The sequence below is a fragment of the Saccostrea cucullata genome, unplaced genomic scaffold (assembly GCF_032062105.1).
Source record: "Saccostrea cucullata isolate Sc308-1 unplaced genomic scaffold, CSIRO_AGI_Scuc_v1 ctg456, whole genome shotgun sequence".
NCBI classification, from domain to species: domain Eukaryota; kingdom Metazoa; phylum Mollusca; class Bivalvia; order Ostreida; family Ostreidae; genus Saccostrea; species Saccostrea cuccullata.
Genome location: NW_026927684.1, coordinates 3,186 through 31,170, shown reverse-complemented (window position 1 = coordinate 31,170; position 27,985 = coordinate 3,186). Strand labels below are relative to the sequence as shown.

General features: G+C 33.0%; 1 pseudogene; it reads left to right on the top strand.

Annotated features, from left to right (window-relative positions):
• Positions 1 to 288: 288 nt before the first annotated feature.
• Positions 289 to 27,985, top strand: LOC134275202 (adhesion G protein-coupled receptor L2-like; annotated as a pseudogene).

Sequence of the window (27,985 nt, the reverse complement as noted above, 5' to 3'; positions counted from 1 at the left end):
TATAATTAACGTTCAACTGAAGGGCCAATAGTAAGATGTTTACAATGTACATAAAAAGACTGAAAGGAGACTATAAGCCAAATAATTTGATTGATTTATGGTACCTCAACCAAATTTTAGATTTGCAGATCCTGAAAATGTTGATTTCGTGTCTCTCAAATTTTCAATTTCTGTTATAAAAAAAAATAAAGAATAACAGGGACATGAAAATAGAGACAAGTTAAGAAAGGCAACAGTATTGATTAGTGTGAATTATTAGGCTCTGTGCTTTAATATCGGACATTTTTGTTGGAATTCGCTCGACACGTCTGTGACTCGGCGATCGATTTCATGCACGAGAAAGAAGGCGGTTCGGTGTGATGTCCTTACATGTTACAGATCGGATGTGGTACTATATGCTATAGGTGTGCAATGGAGGACAAATAAGGCTGGAGCTAGACAGCAGGTCAGTATTTAGTTTAACATCAGTAGAGGGTCTCTTACAACCGACTTGGCAGTTTTCTGTTATTATCGCTTTGACATTGCCCCTTCATATTTAAGATTGCATGTTTGGATTAATTAGGTTTCTATAATTGACTAAGTTCCTACTACATGTACTATACCAAAAATAAGAAATCACATACTGCCTATAAACTTAAATTGTGGAATTTGACGGCAAGAATATTGTGAGAATGCCATATTGTATACATATCCTGTGCACGCTTGATATCTCACGTGACAGGTTGCACACGGAATATATTCCCTAAAACTTTATAAATTTGAGTGTCATGTGACAATATTCAAACGGGAAACCGACTCATCAAGATTGTCATATCTAGTATCTGTATTTGGTCTCTAAAACAATCTGCTACAGGCCGTATATAAATTTAGTGATATATTGATGGTAATTGATTGCTGCTGTTGTAAATTGGTCACTGTGGCCAGGCATATTGACTGTAAGACATTTTTAAAACGAAAAAAAAAAATTATTAGAACAGGAAAAGTGAACAGGACCATTATATAAAGAATTAATACATACATGTAATTGAATTTCAATTTTATAAAGAACTCTATTCCTGATTTTAAATCTGATTGGCTTTCAATACGTTTTTTGAATGTTTTATTGGTAAAATAAGTAAATTATCTTGTTCCAATTTGGAGCTTATCTAGGGAATATAAGAACAACAAAGCAAAGAAACCAAACAATAGAAACGACAATAAAACATAAATAAGATATCACAGTATATTTCTTTCTTCTTCTATGTCATCCAAAAGACATATAATTTCAATAATCATTTTAAGAACTAATATAATATAAGACTTCATGGTGATGACAAGAATATAAAAGCTAGCTAGATTTCCTTCTTTTAAAAAAATAATTCAAATATATAGAAAATCAATTAAGGGAAAAAACGTTTTTATTTTACGATCATAATAATATAATACATTTCCATTATCAATTGTTTAAGACCAAATATAATATTCCTATTTTTATGAAAAGAAACAATTTAAGGTGAGAACTGCTTAATTGGCATGAAAAACGTAAAGGCAATAGTGGTCTCGTAATTCAAACAATCATGTGTATTGAAGGACCTTTTATATTAGGGCCCTTAGAAAAACGTAAATAATGTCGTCGATCGGAACACGATTATTAATTGATGAAAGGCTGAAGAGCAGGGATCGATATGCTTTAAGAGAGTTGATAAACGTCCGCTTAATTACATTAGTGCTACGATAATTATGGAGCGGTACTCCCTTGAGTAAAAGAAAATCCATTTATACACCTTTAATTAAGAATGGTTAAAAAAATTCTTATAAATTACATTGATAAATATGGAAAGTAGAAAAAGTTATGGAACATGACGTTCAGGATTTGGGTACACGTACTTCATTTTGCTGTATTTCTTTTTGCTATACAGCTATTATATATATATATATATACACAAGTATAAATTTGGCTGTTGTTGTACCTTTATCATATACGAATGAAGTAAACATATCCAGGCGTATCAGTTTTTCATCTCCTTTATCTTAAATTAAATATTTTGAATAAATATTTGAAAAAAAATTGATAAACAACATCTAGACGTACATGTACATATTTTTTCTTTCAATCAAAACTTGCATGTTTAATGCATTACAATGTTATTCATAAGAATTTTGTGAAATTATAACACACAAAGTGGGTATATTCTGTGTATACCTGATCGTTGAGCGCGCCAATAAAAGAAGAACAATAGGCCCAGGGGCCACATCGCTCACCTGAGTACTGGGTAGGAAAACAAAAATCAGTATCGTTTCAAAAAGCTTAAATGCAAAAGTGGACACGACATACCCTTAACAGGGAGAGGGAATATGATTTGAACAAAATTGAATCTACACTAAGCATGGGTACATATTTTTTTTTTGACTGACTGAATTTTTCCTACGAGTTTGAACTTTAATTCATTATGGCCCGGCAACGGACAAATTGATTGTGCATCTTTCTATACGCCTTTAGTATTGCACAACTCCCTGTTGATCTTGCTATTAAGTCAGTAGACAGGCGTACCGGTGTTTCCTGATCCTAGATGCTCTGGCCTTTAATTCATGTCACTAGTTTCCTGACAATGAAGATGTCTGTCGGGCCGTCTTCCAGTACTCTATAGATGCTGATGACAAGGCTTCAGGAACTTGGACATTAATAGGGGAAACGAGATTTATTAGAGACATGGAATCCTTGAATTATTGACGAATGTAACAAGTTAATGAAGACATTCAGATATATGATTATGACATTATGTTCACCATTGTTGTTGTTTATTGTTGACTTTTTTGATGCAAGAATATTAAAATCCAATATTGGTTTAAAAAGAATGAGGTGTATAAGAAATTGATATATTTTCCAGCATACTTATAGATATGAGTAATAGTCAAAATTTTTCAAATATGGCGTGGGAGTGGGGAATACTTATTATACAGTGTGAAATACTCTTATGGAAGCTTAAGGTAGAGGTTAAAGATTTTCAAGTCCAGGTCCAACTCCAAAGTCAGAGGTTCAAAAATGCTAGTATTCAAAGAAAGGCTTTGTCCCAAGAAAAAATTCATTCAGAAAAATGGCAAAAGTCTTTCATGCTCTGAGGTTAAGCATTGGAAAATATTGGTGCCAAGGGAGGGGTTTTGATAGATGAAACATATGGAGATAAAGAACAGTATTCAAGATCAAAAGTCCATTAAACAATACAAAATAGGAGCAGAGTAAACACGGACTTCCAAAACATCGGAGGTGGGATCAGGTGCCATGGAGGAGTGAGCACATCCCCTGCCGACCGGTCACACTCGCCGTGTGCTCCTTGTCATGATCGGGAAATAAATGAAAAATCTGTCGTATAATTTGTATATATAATGGACTAACAATTAGTATGAAAAACGTCAGTCAGCATTTGACTCAGTGATAAATTGTATTTGCTGACAGGGTCATTGTATCGACAAAAGAACTTACGAAATGATGAGTTTAAACGAGACTGCTGAAATTCCTGTTTCATCAACTTGTTTGTCAACAATTTACCTCGTTTTAGAAATTGCTCACGCATACCCTTGCAAATCGAATCAACTGAGATATATTAACACCGTATGCAGGTGACTAGGGAATATATATCAAGTGAAATATGAAAGTTATATAATCAACTATTCACAGGTTATAGACAATTTTTTTTTTACAAATTAATGTAAGTAAAACTCTTAGGTCTATATATTAGTACTATTAGTATTGTATGAACGAAAAGTCATGTCACACGGTATACTCAGATAATTTTATACATGCATGAAATCCCTAGCACCAACCATTTAAAAGTTAATGTCAAGGTTATGGGTTTTACGGTCAAACGGATTAACAGACATGCAGACAGACGGATCTTCGATTACGTGGTCTTGCAATAATTTTCAGGAAAATAGCATGATCGATATTCTAAAATAAAAAAAAATTATGGATGATTATTTTTCTTCTACATAGTCGGTAGAGCGCTCGCTCCGTGTCGTGAGTTCGAATCTCGGCCGCGACTGACCGACGTCTGTAAAAATGGATAGAAACTATTCCTTCACCATGCGCTCAGCACTTTGAAATGAAAGTTGCGGGTTTTCAGACGAGACCTTAAAAATCGAAGTCCCATTTTAAGGCAGGCGTGTTCAAAAAAACTCTGGGGAAACAGGGTCAAAACTTGTCAAAAGACTAAATTATTTAATGGCCAATACCTTTTCCAGAAATCAAACTTTGATGGACAAAACCCTTTTCTTTTGTTTTGAACCGGAAGGTGTATCTGCAGACTCTCAAAGCCGTTATGTTAGATATGACGTCAAGAAAATGACAAATGAAGAAAAATTTTACTGATTTCGATAGCAAATGAATGGTATGGTTTACGTCAGAACTTTAAATATAGAATTCAAAGAGCAGAGGTCTTCTCAGACTTGACTTTTTCTTATGTTGGGGAATTAGGATGTCAATACAATATGCTGGTATTTTATCTTAGCAAATTTGCGTTCTGTAAGTACTATGAATGTTAAAATTGTATCGCCAAAGGCCAAAATTGCCAATTTCATTCTTTCAATCTACATGTATTTTGGAAATGTTCAAAACTGACATTTATGGGGATAGAAATATGTCTCTGTTGTATTATTTATATGCAATCATCCCTGTTAGGTGTCAGACTTCAAAATCACCATACCAGGACAAAGGCGGAGGCACGATAGGGAGTCCAGTTGTACCTTTACATTGACATTTATACGGAAAAACATCTGCTGACAGCTGCATATTATATGAGTTATTGCATACAAACAAGACAACATTAAACATACATTAATTGATCTGAATCTGAATCCTTCATTTATGCTAATAAATGTAAGTTTTTCATATACAGCCTTCAAATGAAATACTAGGTACCTCAATAATCAACTCAAATGTTCAAAATCACATAATTGTGTATTCATATCAAAATCACTTTATTGTTAATCTAAAAACCATATCATATCCAATACGCAATATGTTCGACAGTCTTCTCCTGCAACAAGATACCGGGTATACCTGCAAATGTGAGATTCCACAATACACACACACAGAGAGAGAGAGAGAGAGAGAGATAGGTGTCTTTTTAACCGATTTTGAACTAAATGAGTCAATTGTTCCTACAGAAGATGCTCTTGTTCACATTTTTTTAGTTCATGGATTCTAAGAATATAGAAAAAATATTATTAGAAAACTCATTTTGGGTTTTTTTTGCTGATGTAAATATATCGCTAATCCAATTACAATCTTCATATAGCTCTGGTGACATAATACAGTGTTAAAAGAACTGAGGAAAAAAAGAAATGAATTCATCAACGTGATTCCATTAGTGATTGCATTTCCGACTTTGATTGCTACTTGAATGCACAATCAGAAAACCTATATGCACTTTCACTTCGTCGGTCTTTTTGCTTTGGATGTTAAATTTTGAAGTTAACTAGCCTCTATGAATATTTTATCTTCATTAATCACGCTATCCACTCATTTTATAATCTTACCAAGCCAAGTTAATTTCCCTATAACCATCATTAGCGGCAAAAATGTAGAACAACTTCCTGTGCTCTCCGAAAGACTTGCCGTAAAACTTGTCTCGGTCATTCCATTTAGATGGAGATTGGTTCAGCCCGGCTATTAGATTCGGCAAGATTGTGAGGAACGGAGAAACGCAACAAAAATCTTTTTGGTTGTCTTGTTGAATTGACATATGTGAATCGATTGGAGGGGTAATAAGAATGTTATTGTAATCTGGCCTCTATTTTCAGATTGGCGCTAGATGTATTGGGTTGATGGTCAAAGATCTTGCCTGGTCGGAATTTATTGTATGATGCCATGATCAACATTTGCGGAATTTCCTGTCGTTGGAAACCATCAGACGTCACTGTGACGATTCTCGTCTTCCATGTCGTTATTGTCTTTGTACAACTGTCTGATGCAAATACTGTGGCGTCCAACGCATCTTCGGAAAACACCATAGGTCAGTTATATGTACATGTACTTAATATAGAATATGTTATTCTTAACATTGTATGCATGACATCAAAACATGTTAAAACAGTCCTACACATTCGTAAAGAAAAAAAATAGGGTTACGCAATATGTATTTATTAATAGCAATTTGTAAATCTTTATCATCATGAAGTTGAATTTATCCTCTGATAACATCCAAAGTTACCAATCTTCTTTCTTTATTGTTACTTTAGAACATCAGAACACTCTTCTAGAACATAACGAAAACGAAATTGATTAAAACATTTTTTTGGTCAGAAGCCCCCAAATTAGATACAATAATTTTCATTTTTAGCTCTACTGGTCAGAGACCAGAAGAGCTTATGCGATAGTAATGCGTCCGGCGTCTGTCCGTCTGTCTGTCTAGCTGTCTGTCTGTCCGTCCGTCTGTCTGTAAACAATTTTTCAAAATGCTACTCCTCCTACAGTTTTGGTCTGATTTCAATATAACTTGGTACATAAGTAGACTACACTAAGATACATAATTCTCTGTATCCGTTTTTGAATTTCGATGAACGGTGATGCCGTGCTTACTGAAATTAGAAATTTTTGTAAAATACTTTCAAAAATCTACTCCTCCTACAGTTATGGTCTGTTTTCAATATAACTTGGCACATAAGTAGACTACACTAAGATACATAATTCTCTGTATCCGTTTTTGATTTTGATGAACGGTGTTGCCTTTGTTTTTCAAAATAGAAATTTCTGTAAAATTCTTTCAAAATGCTACGTCTCCCACAGTTTTGGTCTTGTTACAATATAACTTGGCACACAAGTAGACTACACTAAGATACATAATTCTGTGTATCGGTTTTTGATTTCGATGAACGGTGTTGCCGTGGTTACTAAAAATAGAAATTTCTGTAAAATTCTTTCAAGATGCTACGTCTCCAACAGTTTTGGTCTGATTTTAATATAACTTGGCACACAAGTAGACTACATTAAGATACATAATTCTGTTTATCAGTTTTTGATTTCGATGAACGGTGTTGCCGTGGTTACAAAAAATAGAAATTTCTGTGAAATTCTTTCAAAATGCAACTCGTCCTACAGTTTTGGTCTGATTTCAATATAACTTGGCACACAAGTAGAATACACTAAGATACACAATTCTGCTTGTCTGTTTTTGACTTGGATGAACATTATTGCCTTGGTCACTAAAAATAGAAATTCCTGTTAAATACCCTAAAAATACTACTTCAAATATTGTTTTAGTGTGATTATAATATAATTGGCATGCAAGTAGACTACACTAAGAACATTAACAGACCTAATCAAGGATCATTATTCTATTTATTGCTGTTGTATAGTTTCAATTCCCAACTGCTTAAGTATTTTTATCTTCCTTTGCTATAAGTACAAAACCAGTAGAGCTTCGGTCTCGACAGAGACTTCTGGTTCTTAAGAAAAATCTTGTTAAGATTCAAATACATTTACTATCGTTATCAAATTTTCTTAGTGTTTTAAATAAAAATTATTAGGAAAGTTTCGAAGTATTTGGGTTTTGAATCGACTCTCAAAACATACGAGGGGTGATCAAAAAGTTCGCGAACTAATTGAATAACTTTCATAAAAGAAAGAATATTTGGTATCAATGTTAATTATATTTTAAATTAATCCTCTCCAATTTTAATGCACAGCAACCACCGTTTTGCGCATGCGCGAAGCAAGTGATATTGGCAGTCACGTGACCCCTTCCGTAGCGTTCTGTCACAAAAGTTGAAAGATTTTTCTGAGTTATCTAACATGTTTAAAATCTAAAGTAAACGATATCTTAGGTATTTGATAATTATATCATTGTTCAAATATTCAACTATTTTTTTAAGTGTAAATTGGAAGTCTTTGATAGCAAATTGCTTAATTAAAAACACATATCTTTTCAAACTTGCTTTCACTGGGCAAGATGACAAGTATCATTTTTAACCATCTGCCTTCCTTCACTAAAATGATCAATCCAATCATTAATTGAATTTATAGGAACTTATTTATCTTAATAAACCGTGTACAAATTATTATATGATACTGTAGAGGGATTTCTAAGATATACAATAAATTGTACAGTCGTTTGTTGAACTAGTTCGACTGAGACAACCATTTTTCGTCAGAAGTGACCTACATAGTGACGTCACAAACAAGGAGAAAAACTTTATTCAGCATATGCTATTTATAGACCTTGTGTATGCTATGTGTGTACCGAATTTCATTCTAATCTGAATTGTGGTTTTGTAGATATAGAGATAGTTCGTGAACTTTCTGATCACCCCTCGTATTATAAGAACAATTTGATAAATATTAATTCGACACATTTAACTTAAAATATTTAATTTTTTAAAAATATTGTCAAAAAACGGCATAATTAACATGAACGAAAATTTGGTCAATTAATATGCATGTCCTTTTTATGTGTTCTTTACACACGAAATTTAGAACAGATGCATAAAAACCTTGTGAAAATCATCCTGAAAATGATAATGAATTTAAGTGTAATCCATGTGTTTGAATGCTTATTGCATGTAATTATTGCAGTATGTGTTTCAAATAATCTGCATTTTTTTGCAGTTTTCAGAGTGTGAAGTCAAAAATATCTAAGAGATTTTCTAAGAAAACCCTCTATTATAATACTTTTGTTAAGTGGACAGTCTAAGTCATGCCGCATTTTTATAGTAAAAGGCTACATATGACCATTTATCTGATACCAGTTTTCTCTCTACACGTCTACATGTAAGCTCATAGTGATAAAATCATTCACATTTCACAAAAGAATTCTACGACAAAAAATATGGTAATTTTAAAAGCAAACGAATTTGGAATTTGAAAAATACTTAAGAACAAGTTTTAAAAATTTGCAAATGTGTAGGAGTGTTTGAAATCTTTGAAGCTGATTGTGCATTTTTATCTTTCCATTAAAAAAAGACATTACTCTGACGGAGAAGTGCCACCCTTCTTACTACACAAGACCTAAATGTCTAAATCACACGGATGGGTACGGGTGCGAATGCGGCCCAGGTTTCCACTGGAACACTGAAATGTGCATGTGTAAGTACTGCAAGTACTGTATATTCCTATAGAAAAGTTATAAATTAAAAAGTTTTATTTATTATTTGAAGTAAAAAAAAGTGAAGATTACAACAAAGGTTCAGTTGTTTATCATAGAATAGGTTGAAAAGCAGCATTCATTACTTGATTTATTATTGATAAGTTTTTAAAGGAAATATTACTAATGAAATTAGAAATGCGACTTATCATTTCATCTATAGAAATTTGTAACTTAATTATGTATGAAATCATTTGATTACTTTCTCCCGAAATTTGTTCAGAGTAAACACCAAAACAATAAAACAAGCTGCCACTATGAAAGACATAATTGATTACTTAGTATGAAGTTTGCATCCCCAGTCGGGGACCTTACGTCTCGACAATAGTTGGGTGATGAAGATCTTTCCAAATTCATCAAGGATTCCAAATTTTCTCTTTCATATCCCTCGCCAATATTGTTTGTTCTAAATTAATACTCTCTATAAGGTTACTTAGATAAGGAAATTGGATAAACTAATTTAGCGTTCGGTAATTAGAGACTGTGATCTGTTACAGCGTCAGCCATTGATTCGCGTCTAGAGTTCTCGGCGAAGGAACCGGTTCGCTACACATTATTATTGGATAAGGCTTTTCCAAAACTTCCCAAATTTACAATTGGATTCTGGATCCGGCTTAGAAAGCACGAAAATGAGTCAGCAAGCACAATCATGTCCTACAAACATGGCAAGAAAGGAGAGGTGTTCCGACTGTTTGTCGATAACTCGGCACACGATCTGTTGGTTTTCACCATTTGGGAAACAACTGTTCGAACAAACATCAGACTTGGATACGAGAGTTGGTATCATGTGTTCTGGATATGGGAGTCAAAATGTAAGAAAACTACAGGAGAATCCATGAATTTTTTTTTCTTTGTATTTTGCAATCACATACACTGTAATCCATATCTGTGATTGATCTTATGGCGGGTGGAAAACAATACAGTTAAAACTCGAGGAGTAATAATATGAACGTAAGATTTTGACATACAATGCTTTCAATGTCGTCAAAAGTCATTCATTGCATTTATTCGGAGCATAAAAATAAGTAAGGTAGTACCTGAAATGCTTTTGAAAACCAATGAACGTTAATGAATTCAAAAGTTTGAACAGTCGAATTTTTCGTTGGTGCGTAAACACGTAACAGCGTCAGTCTCATGTTTATAGAATAAGCTTATACATGATTGGTACACAATAATATCAAGTACTAAACTTTGTACAATGAATAAAAAATTTCAAATTCTAAATGACAAATATAGATATTAGAACAATAAATATATGATTACAAAATTACGATAAAACTCATTGTCCAAGGTTTGTTGATATCAACATTTTTGGTTCTCCGTTTGTAAATTTTTAATAATTAGATGGATCGTGGAAAGTCTTCGTAAACAACACAAAGAAGGAGGAGGGATCTGATCCATCTTTAGCCCTCTCTATCCCAAGGGACGGGGACTTTGTAGTGGGACAGTCCCCCAGGGAAAAGTTCCTCTCTTCAACACTCAAGATGCCTTTGTTGGCGACATCGCTCATCTAAACATCTGGAACCAGGTTTTGGATACCCGATTGATGACATCTATTTTTACTTCTTGTATATTTATGTACTGTGGAAATGCCGTCCAATGGGCCGACCTAAGGAGTGGTACTCGAGGCCCAATGAAAATGAGATGGCCGTCCAATATTGTATGTAAGTTCTGCTTCTGACACTTATTAAGGACGTTAATACAAACACTCTTTTAATCTTCATTACAATAATTTATTATGTATATTTTTTCAGCCGTCGTATTAAAGGAGAATAAACCATGCAATACAAAACTTGAAAAAGCAATCACATGTAACAAGTATTGTAGTGACGTTATTGGTAAGTACGTACACACAAACGAAATAAACATCAACACTAGTAATTTTGAAATCATGAATGTACATGTATGTAATTATTGCATCCCTTAGAAAATGTTTGATTCACTTGCAAGTAAATAAAATGTACAAAAGAAGGACAATTTGTTCATAGGAGCTCAATGCAACATGGAAACAGTGGAGAACATGGTATGGGCGCGAACTCCTGCCATAACAAATGCCACCGTACCTTGTCCAGGGCAAGAAGAAAACAAAGCCAGGAACGAAACATACGGTAGTAAAGTCTGAATCTCTGCTGTTAAAATTAATACATGGATACACTTAACTATTGTTATAAGAGGAGCTAGACCGTATAAACAGAATATTACTGTCATACTTCAAATCTAAAGTCTTTTTGTCCCTGCATGTATCTCTACTACGTAAAAAGCTGTGTTTTGCGATACTCCAAAGTCCTTATAAATGAATGTTTTCCCCAAAGAAACCAAATGAAAATTCTGTTTTGTGATTTTGAATCTGTTAGCATTGCTCAATTTTTCAGATTCGGCTTCCAGAACATGCTACAGAACATCCCAGAACGAGGGTATATGGGGGAAACCTTACATTGATGAATGTATCTCTGAAGATCTTCTTGATATGAAGCATGAGGTATGCAAATTACCAAAACCATAGAAAATGGCATTTGACACAATATTGTACACAATATATACTATACTAGATTAAATCCAAGTTGGTCAGTAAAGGTGCAATTATTTTCAATAAATTTAAATGGACTTTATTTCCATACAAAATAGTTTACCAAACAAAATATAGAAAAATATTTGTCATACGCGGAAAAGTAGGAAATTTCTCAAGGATTTATCCAAAAGTTGTTTAAATGTTACATTTTCAAATATACTTCAATTTGCTAGTCTTCTCTTAGAAGCTAAGATAAAAGGTGAAAGATGAAATGTTTCAAACTTACTCTTTGACCTCATGCTTAACAGGTGATATTTTCCTGAATTTTTTTTTAAAAATGATAACAGATTTTGGGAATGTCCAGCTCTTCAGTTGTTGATGCTACGTGGATAAATGACTTTGCCTCAGTGCTGTTGAACCATACATCTACCAATTTTTATACCAATCCTATAGATGTCGCTACTGTCATTGATTTGTTAAAGATGATAGTGAAGCTTCAGGCCAAAGCAATTTCCGTCGACGTCCAAACGTCGGAAAAAGGATTTGAAGAATTTAAGAAAGCAAACATAGCTACTCCGACTCAAGAAGACATTCAAGATCTTATAAAGGTTGTCTGTTTTCTTTGTAAATGTATATACGCTAAAACAATACGATTTTCAGCTCTACAGGTCAGAGACCAGCAGAGTTTGTGTGATAGTAAGGCATCTGTCGACAGCTTGTAAAACTGAAATCAAATATTACCCCTCCTACTTTCATTAGAACTTTACAAACAATTAAACTACACTAATTTATTATTAGTAATGTAAATGGATTTTTGATTTTGATAAGCGATGTTAACTTGATTGTTGAAAATATAAGTTTCTATGAATTCCTTCCAAAATCTACGCCTTCCACAAATTTGTTCCGATTTCAATAACTTGGAACATAAATGTAATAGACTACACAAAAATATACAATTTTATGTATCAATGTCCGTGTTGCCTTGGCTACTAGACATAAAAAAAATCTTTCAGAATGTTACTCCTTCTAGAGTTGAGGTCTTATTCCAGGAAACATAATACTCACAAGACATAGCATCCAGGAGGATGCGTTTTTTTTAATATCAGTTTTGATTTGACAAAATTTTTGAGATAGTTATTGAAAAATAACAATTTCTCTTAAATCCTTTCAAAATGCTACCCCTTCTTTAGTTTTGGCTACATAAAAATTATTCTTTAACACGCATTCTCTGTAAGCACCAAAAAATCTTGGAAACGACATGTCTCGGATTTTGATGAAATTTTCAACATAGGTGTGTCTTGGTACAAAACTAGTAAATATGGTGTCGGAAGTTCCACACGTGCACTTGGTTGCCATGGAGACGGATCCATTGAATTCGGCCATGTTTGGCCCATTTTGTCTAAATGAAAACGTGAAAATTGAGGAAATGTAAATGAATATTTCTTGGTTTCTAATACACTCTAACAAAAATCATTGGATCATATGATAACATGACATCTTAAGGTACACAGGGCATATAATCGTTTATTCTAGAAATATTCCTCCTGTAAGAAAAAGGTCATGCAAAATTACATGGTTTCCAAAAATTTGAAAAATGGGGAAATTGTAATTTTTTGAGATCTTTGAGGCTAAATAAGAAAAATTGTCCGCGGAAATTTTCCAAATCTTATATGTGTTATTATACTTGGGAATAAGTAGTGTCATTTCATGAAAAAACATAAGTGGGTTTTTGCTCCTATTTTTAGTAACATGCATCTATAAATAGATATATTTTAGAAAAATGTGAAAAATCAAATTTTGGCAAAGTTTAAATTGTCATTACTGCATAATTAGAACGTATGTTGTAAAATTTAAAATTTTAATGACAAGAGCTGGACACTACTAGCTGGTATGGACAACGGTTGAGGGGAATTCTTATTTCTATTTTTAGTAACAGGTGGCTAAATATAGATACGTCTCTGAATATTAGAAAAAATGGCATTTTTTTTCTAATTGGAAGCTTCATATAAAAAGTCCTAACAAATATAAAGCTTTCTACAATATGCTTTCAGAATGTACATGTGTTTGTTCAAAAATTGCTACAATATTGAGGATGGACTCTTGTCTCATTTAATGGCAACAATGGTCTAAAAATAGATTACTCGAATAATTGAGAAAATGTAGATTATCGCACCTTTTTACGCAATTTTTAGATGTAGTTGCTGCATAATTAGGAAATATTGTGTAAAATTTTAGATGTAAATGACAGGATCTGGATACCACTAGCAGGTATGGAAAATTGATGAGGGGAATTCCCATTTCTTTTTTTAGTATCAGGTGGCTAAATATAGAGATGTCTCTGAATATTAGGAAAAATGACATTTTTGTTCTAATTGGAAGCTTCATATAAAAAGTCCTAACAAATATAAAGCTTTCTACAATATGCTTTCAGAATGTACATGTGTTTGTTCAAAAATTGCTACAATATTGAGAATGGACTCTTGTCTCATTTAATGGCAACAATGGTTTAAAAATAGATTACTCGAATAATTGAGAAAATGTAGATTGTTGCAACTTTTCAAGCACATTTTAGATGCAATTGCTGCATAATTAGGAAATATTTTGTAAAATTTGAGTTGTTAATGACAAGATCTGGACACCACTAGCTGGCCAGGTATGAATAATGGTTGAGGGGAATTCCCATTTCTATTTTTAGTATCAGGTGGCTAAATATAGAGATGTCTCTGAATATTAGAAAAAATGACATTTTTGTTGTAATTGGAAGCTTCATATTAAAAATCCTTACAAATATAAAGCTTTCGACAATATGCTTTCAGAATGCACATGTTTGTACAATAATGCTACAATATTGAGGATGGACTCTTGCTTCATTTTATAGCAACAATGGTCTAAACATAGATTACTCGAATAATTCAGAAAATGTAGATTATTGCGCCTTTTTGGGCACTTTATAGATGCCATTGCTGCTTAATTAGGAAGTATATTGTAAAATTTGAGATGTTAATGACAAAAGCTGGACACCATTAGTCGGTGTGGACAATAGTTGTGGGGGTTTCCCAATTCTATTTTTAGTATCAAATGGCGAAATATAGATTTGTCTCTAGATATTGGGGAAAAATGGCAGTTTTTTGCTAATTTGAGTCTTCCTAGAAAATGTCTTAAATATAAAGCTTTCTACAATATGCCTTCGAAATGAACACTTGTTTGTACAGGAATTGCTACAATATTAAGGATTGACCCTTTTTTTTTATATCAACAATGGTCTAAAAAGATTCCTAGAATAATCGAAAAAATATGAGTTATTGTACCTTTTCAGGCAATGTTGGAAAGAAAAATCAATGTTATACCGTTAGTGTGGAAATTTTTGCTGTAGATAAATTTTTAGCAAATTTGCGAGTTCATTGCATTTGCAAAAATATTTTTCTTAAAAATAAATAACAAATAAGAAAATGTTAACAAAGCAGTGGTTATTCGCAAAATTTTGATACGTAAAAATTAATAAGCTCCAATTTGACCTGAATTCGCAAAATAAAAACGACGTAAAAATTTCCAGATTTACAGTAGACGTTGTGTGACTGACAAATAATTCCAATCTATTTAGTCAAATGCACACTATCTGAACGTGGGGCTCTCTTTTCTATTTATAGCACATCCACTTATATGTAGCAACTTCTCAGCAGAAGAAGAAAAATGACAAAGGATTAAAGGAGCTTCATTGATAACATATTTACGAAATATTATACAATTATAGCCTTTTGATGAGGTCAATCCCTCGATATATAGACCTTAGAGAAAGCATATCGACCGAGCACGAAGTGCGAGGTCGATATGTTTTCTCTAAGGTCTATATATTGAGGGATTGTACCGAATCAAAAGGCTACAATTGTTTTATTATATTTTATCAGTTAATAAGAAATGTCTTAAAATCCTTCTTTCTAATACTCAGTACCTTCTCATACAAGGCATTGTTATGTCATTGCATTATGACGTCACAGTAATGAAAACCAGCTACAGTATCTGTTTTTAGAAACATCCAGTCTATAAAGACTATTGTGACGTCAGCACTATTGTTGCTTCACAGAAGAACGTTTCCAATTTTAGAAACAACAGGTATATAAATTTTTAAAATAGAAACATCGAGTTTATAACACTTTTTATACTTGATCATGTGATCAGATAGTTGGAACAATACAAAAAATAATAAACTGCTGTATTCAACATGTTCAATATGTCATGAGTATAATAAAGTTTTCAAAGTAACAAGCAAATTCAAAGAATTGTGGTCCCCCGCTTTCGTTGTCTTTGTGGGTGAGATGTTATTTTTTATGACATATTGTGTCTAATATGAACACCTTATCATATGTCATTTATTTAGAAATTATCATTGAAGTTAATTGTTTTGAAGGATGAAAACCCTAATCCTGACCGTTAAAAACTTATGGCCAAAGTTAATGGTTTTTTAAAAGTAGATCAACTCCAAGGTCAAGATCAAAGGGTCAAAGTTGCTAATATCCAATGAAAGGTCTTCTAACAAGGATTACATATATGAAGTATGAAAGTCCTAGCCCTTATCGTTCAAAAGTTATGGTCTTTTAAGGTTAAAATTTTTGCATAAGTATGTAAATCTTTAAGGTCAAGGTCAAAAGCCTCTAAGGTCAAAGTTGTTGATATCCAATTAAAGGTTCCTGCCACAAAGAATATGTATGTGAAATATGAGAGTCCTAGTATCTATCGTTCAAAAGTTGTGACCAAAGTTAAAGTTTCTTAAAAGTAGTTAAAACTCCAATGTCAAGGTCAAAGGGTGAAAGTTGTTGGTATCCAATGAAAGGTCTTCTCTCAAGGATTACATATTTGAAGTACGAAAGCCCTAGCTCTCACCGTTCAGAAGTTATGGTCAAGGTTAAAGTTTATACATAAGTACGTAAATCTCAAAGGTCAAGGTCAAAAGATAAAGGTTGTTGGTATCCAATGAAAGGTCTTGCCACAAGGAATACATATTTGAAATATAAAAGTCCTAGTAGCTACTGTTTAAAAGTTGTGACTAAGGTTAAAGTTTAAAAAGTAGTTAAAACTCCAAGGTCAAGGTCAAAGGGTAAAAGTTGTTCGTATCCAATGGAAGGTCTTTTCACAAGGATTACATATGTGAAGTACAAAAGCCTTAGTCCTTACCGTTCAAAAGTTATGGTCAAGGTTAAAGTTTTTTCATAAGTACGTGAAACTCCATGGTCAAGCTCAAAAGGTCAAGGTTGTTGGTATCTAATGAAAGGCCTTGCCACAAAGAATACATATGTGAAATATGAAAGTCCTAGTATCTACCATTCAAAAGTTATGGTCAAAGTAAAAGTTTGGAATTTTTGTGTAAAAGTGGGTTAAACTCCAAGGTCAAGGTCAAAAGGTCAAATTTGGTGGTACCCAAAGAAAGGTCTTGTCACAAGAAATACACATGTATAATATGAAAGTCATAGCTTTACTAAATCAAAAGTTATGGGCAAGGATAAAGTTTTTGTGACGGACAGACTGACGGACAGACGAATGAGATTTATTGTCCCCTCGCTTTCGCGAAAGCGGGGGACAAAATAATCATGTGACTGATAAGTATAAACTATATGTAATATCGGTAGTTACCGTTAACTAACAAGCATAAAAACAATGATGATATTCAGTTCCTATTATATTTGAAATATGCGAAATCAATGAGGACTTCCAGTTATATTTATAAAAACAAAGAACAAGGTACAGTTTCAATACAAAATATTTAAAGCTCTATATTTTTCTAATATATGAAAGTGATATAGGAAATCAAAATTCACTCTTTCTGAATCATAAGAATTCCCTGCAGTAAAAATACACAAATCGTTTTTCTTGTATGACCTCCTAAATGCTAATTGTGACGTCATTAACTTGTGTATTTTCCCGTATTTTCTTAAAAAGTTGCAGAATACATCAATTTTCACTGGAATATTTTCTTTCAGAAGACATACTCTGCCACTCTCGCCCAGAGAGATTTTTAGATAACTGATATGTAATTTTTCATAGCAGTTTACATAATCCAAAAATTAAAGAGGGCGACGGTGGCTAAAGGAAAATCAGCACAGAAATGAGTCATTTTAAGGCTTTTCTGCATTAAACCTTAAAAGTGTACCAAATTAATGACGTCATATATCCTGAACGACCCCCCTTATTGTCATATTCTTTAATGATCTATCATATTCATCTACTCAATGATTGTTAAAGCCAATTTCAAATCTTTTTAAGAACATTAAATCTTTAGGGGACAATAAAGCTCAAACCGTACCTTCTTTTTGACAAAAAATGACAAATGGTTCTTGAAATATGGTGACTATCAAAAAAAAAAAAATGCCGACCACAGAAACTGCCATATAGAATACGCTCTTTGAGTCTTCGTCTATAAAAATTAAAAGTTTTTGGACAAAATAAACTTGTAGATGAAAATACAGGTACATTGTAAAAGACTAGAATTAGGACAATCAGGAATTATTTTACAGAACAATTGAAAAGATTTTTAAAGTTTTCCTATAAATGGCCTAAATATCTATATTTCGCCACGTGATACTAAAAATAGTAATAGGAACCCCCCTCAACCTTTGTCCACACTAGCTAGTTGTGGCCAGCTACTGTCATTAACATCTCAAATTTTACAATATACTTCCTAATTATGCAGCTATGACATCTAAAAAGTGCCAGAAAAAAGTGCAATAATGTACATTTTCTCGATTATTCCAGGAGTCTATTTTTAGACCATTGTTGCTTTAAAAAGAAACAAGAGTTCATCCTCAATATTGTAGCAATTATTGTACAAACAAGTGTTCATTCTGTTGGCATATTGTAGAAAGCATTATATTTATAAAGACATTTTGTACGGAGATTCAAATTAGCATAAAACTGCAATTTTCCCTAATATTAAGAGTACTTCATATCTATATTACGCCACGTGATAAAAAAAATAGAAATGGGAAACCCCCTCAACCATTGTCCACACCTGCTAAATGTTGTCATTAACATCTAAAATTTTACAATATACTTCCTAAGTAATCAGCAGTGACATCTATAAAGTGCTTAAAAAGGTGCAGTAATCTACATTTTCTCCATTATTCGAATAATCTATTTTTAGACCATTGTTGATATGAAATGAAAGAAGAGTTCATCCTCAATATTGTGGAAATTATTGTACAATCACATGTACATTCTGAAAACATATTGTAGAAAGCTTTATATTTGTTAAAACTCTTTATATGAAGCTTCCAATTAGAACAAAAATGCCATTTTTCCTAATATTCAGAGACATCTCTATATTTAGCCACCTGATACTAAAAATAGAAAAAGAGGAATTTCCCTCAACAATTATCCAAACCAGCTAGTGGTATCCATATCTTGACGTTACCATCTAAAATTTTACAAAATAATTCCTAATTATGCAGCAACTACATCTATAAGTGCCTGAAAGGGTGCAATAATCTACATTTTCTCACATTATTCGAGTAATCTATTTTTAGACCATTGTTGCCATAAAATGAAACAAGAGTCCGTCCTCGATATTGTAGCAATTTTTGAGCAAACACATATACATTCTGAAAGCGCATTGTAGAAAGCTTTATATTTGTTAGGACTTTTTATATGAAGCTTCCAATTTGAAAAAAAATTCTATTTTTCGTGATATTCAGAGACATCTCTATATTTAGCCACCTGATACTAAAAATAGAAATGGGAATTCCCCTCATCAATTATCCATACCTGCTAGAGGTATCCAGATCCTGTCATTTACATCTAAAATTTTACAAAATATTTCCTAATTATGCAGCAACTACATCTATAAGTGCCTGAAAGGGTGCAATAATCTACATTTTCTTAAGTATTGGAGTAATCTATTTTTAGACCGTTGTTACCATTAAATGAAACAAGAGTCCATCCTCAATATTGAAGCAATTTTTGAACAAACACATGTACATTCTGAAAGCATATTGTAGAAAGCTTTATATTTGTTAGGACTTTTTATATGAAGCTTCCAATTACAACAAAAATGCAATTTTTCCTAATACATATGTATTCAGTGACATATCTATATATAGCCACCTGTTACTAAAAATAGAAATTGGAATTTCCCTCAACCGTTGTCCATACCAGCTAGTGGTGTCCAGCTCTTGTCATTAGAATCTCAATTTTTACAACATACGTTCTAATTATGCAGTAATGACAATTTAAACTTTGCCAAAATTTGATTTTTCACATTTTTCTAAAATATATCTATTTATAGATGCATGTTACTAAAAATGGGAGCAAAAGCCCACTTATGTTTTTTCATGAAATGACACTACTTATTCCCAAGTATAATAACCCACGTAAGATTTGGGAAATTTCCGCGGACAATTTTTCTTATTTAGCCTCAAAGATCTCAAAAAATTACAACTTCCCCATTTTTCAATTTCTTAGAAACCATGTCAGTTTGCATGACCTTTTTCTTACAGGAAGAATATTTCTAGAATAAACGATTATATGCCCTGTGTACCTTAAAAGGTCATGTTATCATATGATCCAATGATTTTTGTTAGAGTGTATTAGATACCGAGAAATATTCATTTACATTTCCTAAATTTTCATGTTTTCATTCAGTCAAAATGGGCCAAAAATGGCCGAATTCAATGGATCCGTCTCCATGGCAACCAAGTGCACGTGTGGAACTTCTGACACCATATTTACTAGTTTTGTACCAAGACACACCTATGGTAAAAATTTCATCAAAATCTGAGACATGTCGTTTCCAAGCCCTATAGTAAATTCGTTGGTGCTTACAGAGAATGCGTGTTAATATGAAACTAAAACTAGAAGTCTCTATGAAATTCTTCCAAGAGACTACACCTTCTACAGTTAGTCCAGTCCGAAATTAAACTTGCCAAGGAGAATTATTTTATTTAATGGTGTAGCCATAGTGTTAGGTTTCCGTACTTCTTTTTTCTACTTATGTTAGAAGATTAACAGTAAAGCTCGAGTCAAATAAGGAAGATCTTTTTGTTTTGAAATATGTCTACTCCGGCTATCATTCCTACATTCATTGACCACATCCTTTACATTGTTAATTTTTTTACGCAGAAATTTATTGATATTGTCAACAATTTGTTGGAATCTAAAAATGATGCGGGTTGGAAAAATACCAAACCTGCAGGCGTGGAAGGGGACAACCTTCTCCTGGTGGTTGAGGAGTTTGCAACTGTTGTAGCAGACATATTGGAGGAACAGATGAAGAGAGGTGTAATACAGTACAAAGAAAAACCGGAATTAGAGATCAGAGAACACATTGGTAGGCATTTCGCTTATGTTGGTATCAAAATCAATGCTATAGTATGATATAATTATGTTAAGGATAAAAGATCCATTTATTTCTTTAAATTATATATTTAGCTTAAGACTATTAAGTTGTCATAAAATAAAAGTCCAGTGACATCATTACGTTGTCATAAAATAAAAGTCCAGTGACGTCATATTAAGAAATTTATTTTTAGTCTATCTTACTATTGAATACGAAGTATGAAATACATATTGTCTATACATATAGATGGGATATAGACTTTTTAAATTCTGAATTTTATTTAAACAGATGTTTAGGCCCAAGGGACAATTTAATTCAGCAAATTTTCCTTTTCTCTCAACAAAGTATAATAATACATGTTTAAAGAAGCTTTTAAGGCAAAATTAATCATTAAAGTAAATTTAAAGTATCATTTATAATTTTTTTTATAGTCGAAGGTATTTAAAAATAATTACACGTATATCTGCATTACGATATATCGACGACGGATTGTCAATTAACAATGGTTATTTCCACTCATGTCCATACGATATATCCAAATGAGTTAGAGGAAAAAAATACCACAGAGTCTGATCATGACGCATCTGTTTCATATTTGGATATTTTACTTTAAAAAGACGTGTATGGTAATCTGACAACCAAGCTCTATGTTTAAACTTGATGACTTTAATTTTTCAATCGTTAACTTTCCTTACTTATGAAGCAATATATCTTCATCACCTCCATACGGGGTTTATATCTCACTTGATTTGATACATGTACGCAAGAGGTTTCTCTACCTATGAACAATTCCTAAAACTAGGTACTGTAATTTATTGACAGACAAGTTGATGAAACAAGAATATCAGCAATCTCGTTTAAAGTCATCATTTTATACGTTCTATGGTCGATACAATGACCTTTTCACGAAATACAGAAGATGGGGAACAAGGCGAGCAGACTGCCTGTAGCGTCAGATATTAAGAAATCATATTCAATATGTGAAATGAATATTTAAACCAACTTCTCATTACTGAAAATCTGAAATTATGAGAGAAAAAAATCTCGTAAAACATTTTTCTTTTATAAAAAAATATAAGATGGTATTCGTGGGATTCGAACCCTAGCAGTAAAAATCCAAAGTATCAGACTGCTTTCAAAGTGAGACTAACGCGCTAACCACTATGCTACATGTCTCATGAATATTTCATGTTTGTGATATGACCGTTGACGTAATGGACTTTAAGTATTTCTCAGAAAGATGCGAATTTTGTGTCAAAAAAGTGTACTTTTGAAGTAAAGTGGGTCTTCGCGCCATGTTTTTGTAAACCAAAAAATGTATATTTTATTACAACGTTTTAGGATTATCTTTCAAAAAAATGGAGCTAAGACCCACTCATATCAAAAAAAGATTGTTCGAGTATGAGAAAGTGTCGTTTTTGTTCTTTTTAGTGTGTGTATGCTTTTTCATGGGCAAATAATTTCAGTGTTTGTGAGATTTTTGTAAATTGTAGAGATTTTACATTAAGTATACTTTAATATTTAGATGAAATATCAAATAAAATTTGGATATAATTGAAATTCAATTTTTTATTTCTTATCTTTCGCACTATAGACATTTCGCCTGCCTTATCCCCCCCCATCTTCTTTATCTTAGAGCAAATGATTACTGACGTTTTTCATACTAATTGTTAGACCATTATTTACACACTGAATTGACGACGGATTTTTTCGTTATTTCCCGATCATGACAATGAGCACACGGTGGATGTGACCGGTCAGGAGGTGTTGCTCACTCCTCCAAGACACTTAATCCAACCTCTGGTGTTTTAGAGGTCCATGTTTGCTCTGCTCCTATTTTGTATTGTTTTATGGACTCTTGAGAATGCTATTTGTTATCTACATGTATATAGCTTAAAATATATGCAGGTATTGATATATTAATATTATGTTTATTTCAAATTATAACTTAGTCGAATCTGCACAACTTGAGGACTTGCAATTAACTGCATCCTACAGGATATTGTGGCGAGTTAGACCTATGGCTATTCTTGCAACATAGACATACATGTAGTTACAACAGAGACAAATTCTAGTTGCAATCTAATTCAATGAAACATATGGAGATAACAAACAATATTCAAGATCAAAAGTCCCCAAAACAATACAAACTAGTGCTAATTGTAACGGGGACCGTTACAGATGTTCCCCAAACGCTCCCCAACTCCCCTTTGGTGCCATATTCCCTGTAAGCTTTATTTATTAACACAAACTCTATGCATTTGAAATTTTAACAATGTTTACCCAGAAATGTACCATGCTCATTCAAATTTTAGCATTGCACGTGTGCACATGTGAAGGCATATACGTAATGACCATATCATCTTGTCTACACAATCTATATATTTTAATATACTAAATATTAAAGTATTTAATCCAAAAGTATTAAAAAAAATCGCTTATTCAAGTGTATTTTTGATTTTACCCATTTCACGTGCACGCACGTGCATACATGAGCATGGTGACCATACCTTCTTGTAGAAGTTCATTAAATCTATCTATGTTCTAAATCCCATCCCGTTTGGTTGAAAACCAAGGGAGTTAAAACTGTTTAAAGTTTCAGCCAATCAGATTGCAGCGTACGTATACGTACATGTATGCATGTGCATGGAGACCATACCTTCTTGTAGATGTCCATTATATATATCTATGTTCCAAATCCCATCCTGTTTGGTTGAAAACCAAGGAAGTTATAACTGTTTAAAGTTTCAGCCAATCAGATTACAGCTCACGTACACGCACGTGTATGCACGGCATGGTGACCATACCTTATTGTAGAAGTCCATTTTATATATCTATGTTCCAAATCCCATCCTGTTTGGTTGAAAACCAAGGGAGTTATAGCTTTTTAAAGTTTCAGCCAATCAGATTGCAGCTCACGTATACGTACATGTATGCATGTGCATGGAGACCATACCTTCTTGTAGATGTCCATTATATATATCTATGTTCCAAATCCCATCCTGTTTGGTTGAAAATCAAGGGAGTTATAGCTATTTAAAGTTTCAGCCAATCAGATTGCAGCGCACGTGCATGCACGTGTTTTCATGATAATTTCTATGTATCATGTTGTAGGATATCCTAATGCATGGCTATGTTCAAAATTTCAAAGGATCTCCTCAAAAAACAAGAAAGATATTGAGACTTTAGTTTCAGCCAATCAGAGCAAAGCGCACGTGCATGCGCGTGAGATCTTGCTATTTTGACCATTTCATATTGTCTATATTACTAATATATCCTTACATTATGAGTTTCAAAGCATTTCATCAAAAATTTAAAAAGTTACGCCTATATCAATTAAATCGGTCATTTTACATGTTGCACGTGCGCGCTCTTGCAAGCACGTGCGCGCAAAATGACCTTTGTTCGGCAAATCTACATAACATGTCTATTGACCCTAAAAACATTTTACCTTAGTCGGATGTGTAGTTTACAAGATCACTCAAGGACAAAATTTTCCCAGGAATAATAATAATAACTAGATGCGTTCTTGTTGCTGATGCAACAAGCAGGTCTTCCGACCGCTTTTCGTTAGAATTCTATGCTGCGTCATCCTATGAAATAGATTTCAGAATGTAATTTTTCCGTTTACGTTCATTTACAGCAGCCTTTTAACATACCTCATGATTATTACAAGTATTCCTCAAAATATCTCAAAAATAGCTTTTAAAAATCGGCAAACTCTTTCATACGTAATATAAAAGAGATAAAAGTCATTTGCAACTGAAAAAAGACATAAACAAAGAAAAAAAATTTGATACGGCCCCAGCGGGACTCGAACCCCCGACAGTAGGACAAAGTTTGATTCTGTCATATCTTTTCAATATATGCACGCATCAAGATACTGAACACATATTTGGAATTCTCATAAGACACACTATAAACCATGTAAATCCTAAAGAAAAATATTGAAAAACAAAAAAGTTGAAAATTGGGACGTTTTGAATTCACTTCCGTTTGCGACCGGAAGTGCCGACGACGAAAAATAAAGGTCGTTCACCATAACGGAGTTTGATGTTCTATCACCTCAGTGAGTTTCACTTTCATATGTTCAGCTGTTCTCGAGAAAACTGCTGGACAAAATGCCTTTTAAAAAAAACAAAAATCCCCAAAAATCGCGAAAGAAAGTGAATTTTAAAAAAAATGAAAAACACGTCTGGAGATATTCACATGATACATTTCCCCTGTGAAAATCTTTGAAATCCGTCCACGCACAGCTGAGATATCGGCTGTACTATGAAGAAAGAATAATAATAATAATAATAGAAAACAGAAGGAAAACAATAAGGTCTTCCGAAGGAAGTCGGAAGACCTTAATAATAATAATAATAATAATAAGAAACAGAGTAAAAACAATATGTTCCCCAACTTCGTTTGGGGAACATAAATAGGAGCAGAGCAAACACGGACCTCTAAAACGGAGGTATGAGCATCCTCTGCTGACCGGTCACACCTGTTGTGTGGTCCTTGTTATACAGTGTGTAAATAAAGGCCTAACAATAAATATGAAGAACGTCAGTCAGCATTTGCTCTAAGATAAATTGTGTTACCTGAAAAGGTCATTGTATCGACCATAGAACGTATGAAATGATGACTTTAAACGAGATTGCTTATACTCTTGTTTCATAAACTTGTCTGTCAATAATTACCTCGTTTTAGGAATTGTACATAGGTAGAGCAACCTCTTGCGTATCAAATCAAGTGAGATATAAACCCCGCATGGATGTGATAAGGTATATTGCTGCAAAGGGAAGTTGACGATAGAAAAGTTAAAGTTATCATGTTTATCATAGAGCATAGTTGTTAGATTACCATTAACGTCTTTTTCAAGTATACAAATATGAAACAGATGTGTCAGACTCTGTGGTATCAAAAAGTTCGATATACATTAGTGAAAAGGTTTTTCGATGGCATATAAATAATTTTTTCAAAGATGCACATTTTAAAAACATTAACATTTATCTTTCAAGATGAAGAGACCAACTTTCGTCATGTAAAGAAAACGCTCCAAATTGTGACACTTTCCAATTAATCGGCAAATACAAAATTTAATATAAAATTTGTATGTACTATTGACTGTATTCCAAAAATATTAGAAGAAATTCAAATACTAGTAGCCTAAGATATACTAGTAATATTAAGAAATAAAATTTTATTCTTCATCCAGAATACAAACTAGAGATACAGAGGAAAGATTCGATGAGAGAGTTTATGTTCCCTGACGGTTCTGATGGCGTGCTGTTTGGATTGAATGGAGAGGCAGGCGAGGTCCGATATTTCCCTTCTGATGGCGATGCCCTGGGCAACATGACTATTTCATCTGGTAATTTTTATTCTGCAGTTTCTATAGTACATCCTCTCCCAATTTATAAATTCTTTTCAATAGATGCTTGGTATTTTTGAGTAAACACGTGTACTGGTTTATTACTTTTTGCAACTCTTTATGTTTATGTTTATATAGAATTGATGTTATTTAAATTTTAAAAATTGTTGTTTTTTTTTGTTTTTTTTTTATACTTTTAAAGTATTGAAAATAGCCATTGCAATTTGATCCCCTTATATAAATAAATTGTGCATTTAAGATTATGTAAAACTATCTGGATTCCGATTCAGGAACTTGGCAAAATATCTACCGAATCATGCAGGGTAAGTTCTTATTTTTATACCCGGGATCGAAATCTGGAGTATATTGTTTTTTTGTCCCGTTTTTCTGCTAATTTTTCTGTTTACATGTATCTGTTGTAAACTTTAACCTCACCCATAACTATTGAGTGGGTGGGACATATTTCACAGGTGTATTCTTTGTAACAAGACCTTCCTTTAGGTACACACACTTTTGAACTGTTGTTCCTGGACCTTTGGAGATTGACATGCATTTGACGTTCAACCCTCGCCATAAGCTGCCTACGGGGCATCAGTTTTTCACAAACACATAATATTGTTTCTTTTTTTCGTAGATTTTTACTATTTTATGTACTCAGTGTACAGTATTTAAATCTAGTGATTATGTATCTTTTGCAGCAAAAGCAAAGAAGATAATGTGAACTCAGCCATATTAGCTCTTTATATCCACAATACAGAGAACTATACACCGTATAACCTGAGTACGCCAATCAGATACCACGCGGCCTACCTAGACGTAAGTTTCCTCTTTTGATAAATCGGCGTCTTTTATAACCCTTCAAAGTGCCTAAAATATTTCTATTTCTTTTTCAGACATTTAATATATCAAATGCTGAGTGTGTAAGGATCGAACACCCAAATCGGAACAAATCAAGGTTGCTTATACATTTCACATCATTATTTTATTTGAAATATGTTGATTTTATAAATTTTAATAAGAATCATACTACTTGTAATTTAGAGTTTCATGACCATTGTATTATAGAAATTATCCAGATCATGTATAAACTATAAGGACAGTTGTTTTCATATTAAAGTCAGAGCCAGTGGTTTTGGAGTAGGGATCAGTGTATCCTGGTGTCAGACACAGGTGGAGAGGGCTACTGTGAATGCTATATGCCTGGTGTTTTTGCCCTCATTACGGACATGTATAATGTTAACGTGAGTGGATGCTTATAACTGATCCTATATTTATCCATGGGGAAGAAAAACAATGACTTAACCTCAACTTTACAAAAAAGTATTTTGTTGATCATATTTTAATACCGTATACTTTTTAAAAATTTTGTTTTAGTGGGATAGAGGCATTAAAAGACCATTCTTATGAATATTGCGTCATATGCAGGGTGCGCATTGACAACTGTTATGTGCCTTGTCAGCATCATTATTCACGTTAGATTCAGGTAGGTTACCAGACTTAAAACAAAACTATATGATGATTGTTTTTGTTTATTTGATTGTTTCCTTACAAATAAAAAAACTGAATATGTTTCTAGATCATCCACTACCACTGCATCACTCCATAAGAATTTGGCAGCGTCCATTGTCATAGGTCAGGTGGTATTTATGGCGGGTATAGACAAGTACGACAACCCT